This window comes from Phaethon aethereus, assembly GCF_964289735.1.
Source record: "Phaethon aethereus genome assembly, chromosome: 3".
Taxonomy (NCBI): Eukaryota; Metazoa; Chordata; class Aves; order Phaethontiformes; family Phaethontidae; genus Phaethon; species Phaethon aethereus.
Window position 1 is genome coordinate 34,526,417 of NC_138576.1, and position 10,013 is coordinate 34,536,429.

Below are 10,013 nucleotides of genomic sequence, written 5' to 3' on the forward strand. Positions count from 1 at the left end.
AAAGCTGCTTTTTCCCCTTGCTCATCTGTACCTCCCTAAATCCCCAGCCTGGCCACGGAGACATCCCCCAGCACGGAGCGGGCTGGGGGCTGGAGGGACCCCTGCTCTTCTCCGACACTGCTGGGAGGGGAGCGCCTTCCCAGAGCCCCGTGCTCTCCCGCAGCTCCTGGGAACCCCGTCCCCAGCACAACCTCAGCTCACCCACCACCATCCCAGCACCTCCCAGTGACTTTCCGCTCTCGCAGAGCCAGCGGCAGCCCGTGCCCCTGGCCTCCCACAGCCCCCGTGCTCGACAGGAGGATTGGAAAGTGCTGCACGCAGAGCTGCTACATGGAGATAGCTGAATAGATCCTGAAAGACTCATTCAGGCACTGGCATATAACAAAATCAGCATTGTTTGGGACTGCAGCAGTTAACTTGGTATTACTGCGGTGCCACGGTACTGCCTTGGTCGACTGTGACCCAGCCTGTGTAGTTACTGTTGGAGGGGGACTTGTGGGCAGCTTGTTGCCATCTTTCCTCTGCTGGAGAGCATTTTCTGGGCTGCTCCAACACCTTTTCTCTGACCCTTTTCTGCCACACCAGAAAAAAAAAAGGCAGGGGCCTTTTTCTGAGTCCTTTCTTACGCTGAGGCACTGGCTAGGAACACTTGGTTGTCTTTAGTTTCAGTGCCACCACCGCTGTCTCAGGTCTCTATCTGCTTCACACAGCCTGCGTAGCGTGGTGCTTTGGGCTCGTGGTATCACTCGCTAAACATCCTGACGGCAGAAAGCCCACCTCCACGTCGCGCTGCGCCGCGGTGCGGCCACTGCAGCCGTGATCTGCCCGCTGCTCACTCGCTCTCCCATGGGAAGCACAGTCCTGGTACATCTCATATCCAGACAGACTTACTGCAATTGTCCACTGCAGTTTTGTCTGTTTTGCTTTGGCTGTCCTTGTTTCTGGTCATGCCTGCCTTTTGGCTTTGAGGGTGTAATGAGAAATCCGTTCGAATGCCACCCCCATGGGCACTGAATCAGTGGCAGAGGTTGCTGCCAAGCTTCCCTCCCTGAGAACAGCACATCCACGTCCTTTCTTGAGCATCCTGGTGATAGCCCACCTTCAGAAACCACAGGAGTATCGCACAGCGATTGCATAGCTCCTGGCGTTAAACACAAACATGCTTGGTACGACATTTTGCCACGAGTGAACTGGGATTTTATACAACAACACACCGCAGGTACTTACACGCTCTGTTGGACGTGAATGCTTGGCTAGACAATAAGTTTTGCCTTGGTGTAACTGGCACAAAGCACCGATGTGCCAGCGCCTGCGGGAGCAGATGGCTCGCCTATTTTCCTCCAGACATTAAGGCTCCGAATCTGTGCCACATCCCTTCCCCAGATTCACAGAAAGCTGCAGAGGAACCACCTCCTGTCAAATTTCCTCTCCTGCCTGGTGGGACTGGCTCCAAACTCAGCTATCCACATTGCATAGTTAATTTCTGAAAAGTTCCGGTCCTCTAGAGTTTAAGATTAAATGATGAAATTGGGGGAAAACTCCTGAACCACAGCACGTGTTGATGAAGGCAAGATGACAATCAGTGGTGCCTGAGAACCGGAGAATCACATCTCTGTTAATTACCAGGGACTTGAATGCAGGCCCCATCGCTGGGCAGCACGGCAGCCAGCAAGGGGCTGTGTACAGGCGGCCCAGAGACACTGAAGCATGGAAGAACTGTTAACACCAGAACTTTCCTCAAGTTTCTGGAGACCAAGCCTGCCTCGCACTTGTTGCAATACAGAAAGGATGCTGAATGACCATTTCCAGCTCCAACAGGAATTTGCTCTGCCCATTCGACAGCTACCTGGTATATTGTCTCCCCAGCTGGAAAAACAGGGAGAACAGCTCCCTAACTCGATAGGAAGCTCACTTTAAAAAGCTGAGCAAAAATATCATCTCTGCAATAGCAAAGATGCTGAATTTCTGTGTGTCCTTCAGCTGTCCACAACAGAAAATAAGCTTTATGGACAATTTCATGTTTCCAAGTTAATAATCAGAAAAGTTCTGGAGCACACTGCTGCTTTCCTGCAGAGATGCTTTTTAATTTAGTCAATGTGGTAGGTACTTGTTGTGGTTTAGCCCCCGCCGGCAACTAAGCCCCACGCGGCCGCTTGCTCACTCCCCTTCCCACAGTGGGATGGGGGAGAGAATTAGGAAAAACCTCGTGGGTTTAGAAAAAAACAGTTTAATAGGACAGAAAGAGAGAAAGAAACAACAATGATAACAACAATGATAATACCAACAAAAGAATGTACAAGAACAAGTGATGCCCAATACAGCAATTGCTCACCACCCAGTGATCGACAGCCCGTCTCCGAGCAGCGATTTCCGCCCCCCCGGCCAACTCCAGTTTATGTACTGGGCATGGCGTCGTACGGTATGGAATATCCCTCTGGCCAGCCTGGGTCAGCTGTCCCGGCTGTGTCCCCTCCCAGCTCCCCGGGCACCCCCAGCCTGCTTGCTGGCACGAGAAGCTGGACTGTCCTTGACTGCTCAGCAACAACCCAAAACATCAGCACATTATCAACAGTTTCTCATCCCAAATCCAAAACAGCCTCACACCAGCTTCTGTGAAGAAAACCAGCTCTATCCTGGCTGAAACCAGGACAGTATCTGGCAGCTCTCAGACACTAAAGGGCCTAGAGATCCACTGTGAAGAGGCAACGTTGTGTGTCTGTGCTGAGAGGAAGGACGCAGCCGGTGTTTGGTGAAAGCCTTCTTTCACCTGAGCTGCGTCTGCTCAGGCCCTTATGCCACCCTCATCTTCACGTCCCACCCTCGTCTCCTCATCCCACCCTCATCTCTGCATCCTGCTCTCATTCTTGGTCACTGAAGGTTTCTTTTCACTGGGGGTTTCACCCAGAGAAGCTCTTCCAGATCCAGAACAATGTGCTTGGTTCTCATTACTTTTGGGTAATGGAATTACCAAAAAAGTAATGAGAACGTCATTTACAAATTAATTTCCCTTTTGATCATCTACACAGTTTAGTAGATGCTTTTAGAAAATACTTCAGGATTCTTGGACAGGCAGCTTTGTGTAAGTACTGCTGGCTATCACTGCTGCCTCCTTACGGATGAGGAAGGGCTGTACCAAATATTCAGGATAGGAATAGCAACAGAGGACTGATACTGCACTTGTGTGCAGGATGACAAGATGAATGCCATCTTCCTCTTATTTGCCTTAGTAAGTTGTCTCCCCTTCTGTCACTTTTTTTCCTCAGGGGTTTTCATAAGGAGCAGTGATTTTCACCTTATATAAAATGGACCAAGTATCATCCTGGAATTCCAAGCTATTAAAACAAGCTGGTAAGTCTTCATGCCCTTATTTCCAGAAAGGACTTTGGATTTTATGCGTAACAAAAGTTTTGGTCCACAATAGCAAGAAAATTACTTAGCAATCTTCTATATATTTGTTCCTACGGTGTTAGGCAATTTTGCTTTCAGGAAACACTATGCTGTACACATAAACACACCAAATCCCTAGTGGAGAACATCTAAAGAGAAATATAATTTTACCTTAATAAAAAGGTAAGATAAGTTGGCCATTTGGCAGCTCCTTGCCTGGCGGCGGAGGAACGCTGCGGGTGCTTGGAATTCACTCCTATTGTCCCTGGGCTGAATTGCTTTGAAAAAGGTCACATGAGGAGGAAAGGAAGTTTTGACTTTCACATGCCTGTTATTGCTAAGGAAACCACTTCCTTGGTATTCACATATTCATCATGTGTCCAGTTTTGGCGCTCTGACAAATGACATCGTGCTACTGCATTGAGTAACAAAGAAGGGTGGAGAAGGCTGTTAGATAACTTGACGTGTTTGAAATGCCAGTACAGCTTTTCTAGGACTGCCAAAATTCAAGTAGACTCTGTAAGAGTAAGCAGGGTCCTTTGTTAGCTGCAGATGAGATACCTGGAGTTCAGAAAGCTGGAAAAAAGGTTCTGGTCTACGTCTCAGCAAGCTCAGGTAGTTTGGAGGTTTCCTGGGTTGTAACAACGGTGATATTCTTACACCACTGTAGATATTGGGAGACCAGTTTTCTGCTACAAATATTCCTGAATTATTCTCTGTGTAGAATTTATTTTGGCTTTCAAGTACATACTTGCCTTTTGTTCGGCATTCAGATATCAAAAACCAAGTATCCTCAGGTGACGTGGTGATTTCATTAAAAGCACTTGGATTTGAACTTTGGGTCTGTGGGACTTTTCCCATTTTTCTGACTTCTAACTCAAACAAGGAATTAGAAAGAGCAATAAGCCGCCATTGGACTGAGAATCTCCACCAATGCGTTTTTTTTTTAAAGAGGATTGAAGCAGAATTTCTGTGAAGTAACGTACTTGCAGATCTCAATCTGATAAGAAGAAAATGTATCATAATTATGCTTATTTCTGCTCTAAAAAAAAAAAAAAAAAAGTGTAGTATGCTTCAGGCTAGAAGTGAGTTTCACTGTAAATATACAATAGCTACTGAGATTACCAGGACCAAGCATGAGGCACGCACAAATCACAGGAATGGAACAGCTAAAGCCCTGCTCAATTTACTGAGAGGCTACTGAGCTTTTGATATGTCAAGATCTATTTGTCTAAACGTTATCTGTAAAAACAACATAATGTAGTGAACTGAGCCTGGGACTGCAGAGGCCAGAAATCAATATTCTAATCTTGGCCCTGCCTGAGATGCACTTGGTGGCCCCAGAGTAGTTGTTTAATCTCCCTGCGTGCTCACCAGAGATAAAACAGTTCAAATATAATAAACTCCACTGAAGAGCTGCGCAGATCAGTTCACAGCTTCTGTATACTTCTCTGAAGACCTGAATTGTATATAAATATTACCATTACATGCAGGACTTCTGGAGGTTTCTCTCCAGGAAAATATATACCGTGCATCTTCGGATCTGAAATTTCAAGTCTATTTTCTAGCAGATGCCCTTGCCCCATGGAGACTTCAAGCACAGCCTGGTGGCAGCACAGAAGCCACCAGGGTATCTGCCATGATAATGTCTTTTTTTTTTTTCCTTAAATATGTTAAAACAGAATTATTTAAAGAATGGTTCGGGTGTTTTCTCTCAGTGTCCTCATTTTCATTCTGTCTGTGGCAGAAGTAGACCATACTTCAACAGAAGTTATTTGCTTAATGCAGAAATAACAGAGAGAAGGACCTATGGCCTGTTTATTTAGGAAGTGAGACTAGATAATAATTGTGACTCCTTCTGGTTTAAAATACTTGAATATGTGCTGGGTTTCCTGTTCCACTCATTTTCCCTAATGTCGTCATTTCTGAGTGATTATCTTACTAGAGGCTTAGCTGAGCCGCGCTCACTCCCGAGGATCTCAGAAGGGTTACCTGAAAGGAGACAAAAGATAGGTAAAAGCTCCTGAGTGAAGCCACACACAAAAACGCTTTTCAGCTTTTAAAAAACAAAACCTATGAAACCACAACAAAAAAAATTAACCAACAACACCACAAATTATCTTCTATAACATAGGAAAAGAGAGAAATACTGGCTGCAGGCAGCAAATGAGTTCCAAGTACAGAGGACGAGAGTGCCCACGTCCCAGCAAATTCTGCACTCTTCCAGCCTAAAAGAGCAGCAGTTTGTTAATTATTCTAGAAACCGCTTATGAGTGGATATTTGGAAATTGCTAAGAAATGGTTAAATAAACGGTATTAATAAACGCAAAAATAGACAACAGGGTCTACATTTACTGGTATGCATGTTTGTTTTACAGTCATTAGTACTTGCAGAAATGAGTCCAGCACCTCTAACGGCCCCGGGTTTTGTCTCCTGTGAGTCAGCCCTCGTGGTGCTGTTGTGATACAGTTGTTAGCACAGGCACCGGCTGGCAGGTGGTAGCTACACCCAGACCTAGACAAGGTTTTGGGTACCATCAGAAAAAGCTTGAAATATTCGCTGTGTTCCGTGGGGAGGCAGCAGGGAAAGCGATGCGCGGGGGGGATGCGCTCGCGGCAGCCGGGGTTGCTAAGCAGGCAGGACCAGGCAGAGCCATTAAGTCTGGAAGCAGCTGAGTATTTAATAAGCTGCATGCGACCATGCATTTACATAGCTTCAGTTGTGGTAAAGCCCTAGCAGTAAAGGGTCAAAAGTGCAGGGCTGGAGGGCGAAAGCCCACGCAGACCACGTCGTAACCCATCCTGTCCTCGGCGGGAAAGGACTTGGGGAGGAACTGCAAGAAAACAAGTCTCCCTCCAACCAAGAAGAATTTTAAAGGCAAGGATGCTAAAAATAATTGAAGTTAAAGGACATGTGACCAGGTCTGGCAAAGCTCATTTACACAAAGGTTGTGGGGTATCTATGTGCCCCCAATTAACCGAGAGTAAGGAGTGCAGTGGAAAGGAAAATGAGATTCCCCTCCTTTATGGTTTACATGTCTACAACAAAATGACTCTTTGCTCGCCCTATCTGTGTGATCTCAAGATACTTTTATGTGACTCATTTGACACTTATTTCCCAGTGTGCATATTTAACTATTTCCCTGGGCATCATCTTCACCTTGACACTGCCCGAGGCCAGAGTCCTGTCTCAGGCAGTGGCTCCCCGCGGCAGCAAGCTCTCCGTCCCCTCTCTTTTCTCTCCCTCGTTAGCAAAGGCTGTTTGAACACTCACAGGCTACCGGCTTCGGACAGGCGAGCCCACGTCTGACTTCCTCTAGCGTAATCACGGACTTCAGTGACTGTGCTTTTCATTGATACTGACGTAACCGAGATTGAAATCTGTCCCACAGCAAATATTTATCAGAGCATATCAAAGGAAAAGCAGACCAGAAAAGAAACAAGCAAAACAGCAAGTGCCATTAAACTTTGCCAAGACAGATTTCAAAGTCAATGAAAACCACCCCAGAGACACAGAGCTGAAGTGTAGGACAAAGTAGAACACCGAAAAAAACATAACCCCCGATTTCCAAACACTGATGTCCTACATCTCCCACAGAACAATTTTGAATTGCTTATAACTTGCAAAGCTTCAGAAGGGAAACCTGCACAGGACTAACAATACATGAGCAAAGTCGATGACTCTGCTGCTTTTGTTAACATCTTGGCTTCCAGATGTACGCCCATCACGGCTACCTGCTCAGGTCAGGGGCCTTTGCTACAGAGTAGTAGGAAAGAGACAGGACAACATCCACAACTGGCTTTCTAAATGATATAAAATAACAGGATGACACACTTTAATTAGATAATTAAAACTCTGTTGCTGCTTTGCTACATGCCAAGGACACTCAGTTTCTTGGCAACAGACCCCGAATTTTCCTTCTTTGATATCCAGGTCACAGCCATTTGGATGAGAGGCTCTTTTCCAGCAGTAGCATAGGGCAGTGGCATACAACTTCCGTCCTGTCAGTATCCTCCTGAACTTCATCATCTTTCAACCATATTTATAATTATAAAAGCTGTGAAATCCCTTATAAAGGGTAATTTCTCAATATTCTCAAAGGTGAGGGGACATGTGAGCATATTAAAAACTTAGGTAGCCCTGTGCAACACCAGCAACTTCTTACATCAGCAGCAACAGTGTCTTCTCCTGTTATAGCTGAAGAACATGACTGAAAGGGTAAAGAGAGACAGAGGGAAAACAACTGTTTCATCCCCAGCTCTTCTCCAGTTTCTTCCAAAGTTAGGCCTACCCCATTGTCTGGTTTCAGCTCGGATAGAGTTAATTTTCATCACAGAAGCTGGTGTGAGGCTGTTTTGGATTTGGGATGAAAAAAATGTTGATAACGTGCTGATGTTTTCAGTTGTTGCTAAACAATCAAGGACAGTCCAGCTTCTCATGCTGGCCTGCCAGCAAGGCGGCTGGGGGTGCATGAGGAGCTGGGAGGGGACACAGCCAGGACAGCTGACCTAGGCTGGCCAAAGGGACGTTCCATACCATATGACGTCGTGCACGGTATATAAAGCTGGGACAAAGAAAAAGGAAAGGGGTAAGAGGGGATGTTCAGAGTGATGGCATCTGTCTTCCCAAGTAACCATTATGCGTGATGGAGCTCTGCTTCCCTGGAGATGGCTGAACACCTGCCTGCCCATGGGGAGTGGTGAATGGATTCCTTGTTCTGCTTTGCTTGTGTGCGCGGCTTTTGCTTTACCTGTTAAACTGTCTTATCTCAACCCACGAGTTTTCTCACTTTTAACTCTTCTGATTCTCTCTCCCATCCCCCTAGGAGGGAGTGAGCGAGCAGCTGCATGGGGCTTAGTTGCCAGCAGGGGTTAAACCATGATACCCATCCCTGACCATCTGCTATCATCCTACCTTCTTAGGAGAAAGGGGAACACTGTCCTAGAAGAGGTCTACCTGCTGCCCAGATTAAGTGAGGAAACTGCGTAGTTTCTGAGGGGCGTTGACTCGGTCAGCTAGCTGGAAGAAAAGCACGTAGCCCTGACCACTGGTACCAGCGCTTTGCCTGAGCTGCCATCATTTGAATTGTGAAGCAAACTCCATTTAGGCTCAGGATTATCAAATGTCATCAATCCAAGCATCGTCAATCCATATGAAAGGTACAGTTTCTCATACTCAGCTTGCTTCAACTGGAAAGGTGTAACAGCACACGCACGTTTTTGAAAACCAGCTACTTTTTCACAAGACAGGAATATAGAGCACGCTACCAAGGAGCGGGCGAGACAGAACAAATCACACAGACCAGATGGTAGTCACAATGCTTAATGCACTGTTGGAAGGTGCCCAGCTAGTCTGGTGATGAGCAATAGAAGAACCTATATAGGATAATGCTCTTTTTTAAGTGCCAGCAATTTATTACATTATATTCCTGAGACCAGCTGAAGCAAATTAACCACAGTAACCACTTACTATTCCTTCTGACAGCCTTGAGATCCTATCTGTACTGCTGCTGTGGCTGATGGTACCTTCTGGGCAGATGTGAACTTGTTCAAAGCTAACCAGAAGCCAACTGTCCAGGTTAGCGTAGTGCCAAACCCTAGCCAATACACCACCCAGCGGGTACGTATTAGCTTCTGGTTGCTGCTACGCTAACCATAACTTGGGTTTTGGTCAATGTGGAGTGTGACCAGAACAGGCTTGTATCCACTCAGAAAACTTAACAGAACCAGAGCTTGTCAAAGATGATACACCAGGTGTTGAGGTAATATTGGGCTAAATGCACCTCCCTCCAGCTACTTCAAGCAAAGGAATGGTTGCAAGACTAGGAACATGCCCTCTACAGACTCTGTAATCTAACAAAGCGGGCGTCAGACAATATATTTGTATTCTTCCTCTCTTGTGTACAGCCTACATCCACGCCTAGGTATCACCATTTAGCTCTTAAAAAAAAAAAAAAAAAAAAAAATTCCTTCAAGTTTGATTCTTTTTCATTAAAAAAATCACTGAGCAATTTAATGAAAAAAATGTTGCAAAGTGAAGTTTGGCAGAGATCATATTTTCCATTGCCTGTCTTGAACTTGACCTTGTACTAGGGACAGGTGAGGTAAATAAAGGAGAACCTTGACCACAAAAATCTGGATTGCCTTGATATTCTGGATATGAAGCTAAGACAATACTGCTTTTTTTCCCACAGAGAACAGTGTGGCCCTGTAAGTTTGGTATCTCATGCACAGAAGGGGAAATGAATTAATTCTTACTTGGAAGACCACCACCTCTCTCTACAGGTAAGTACATCTTAAATACGGTTATTGTTTTCATAAACTTCTGATGATCAGACAGTAGCCATTTTCTACATGATCTCCTGTGGAACAAACTACACAAGTACACCATGGTTATGTTTTGCATAAGCCATCTACTCTTGAACCATCACTGTCTACATCCAGTCATCTGCAACATCTAATAAACTGTGGATCAAAGTAGAGAGGAGGTTAGACAGCCTTGGCAACCTCACCATTCTGTATAAGCCAACTCAGTAACATGGCTTATTGTAGTTGGGACACAGGTATGAGTAGTTTCAAACAATGATTTAAGATTTTTGCTATGTTTACTTGGGTTATCTTGTAAA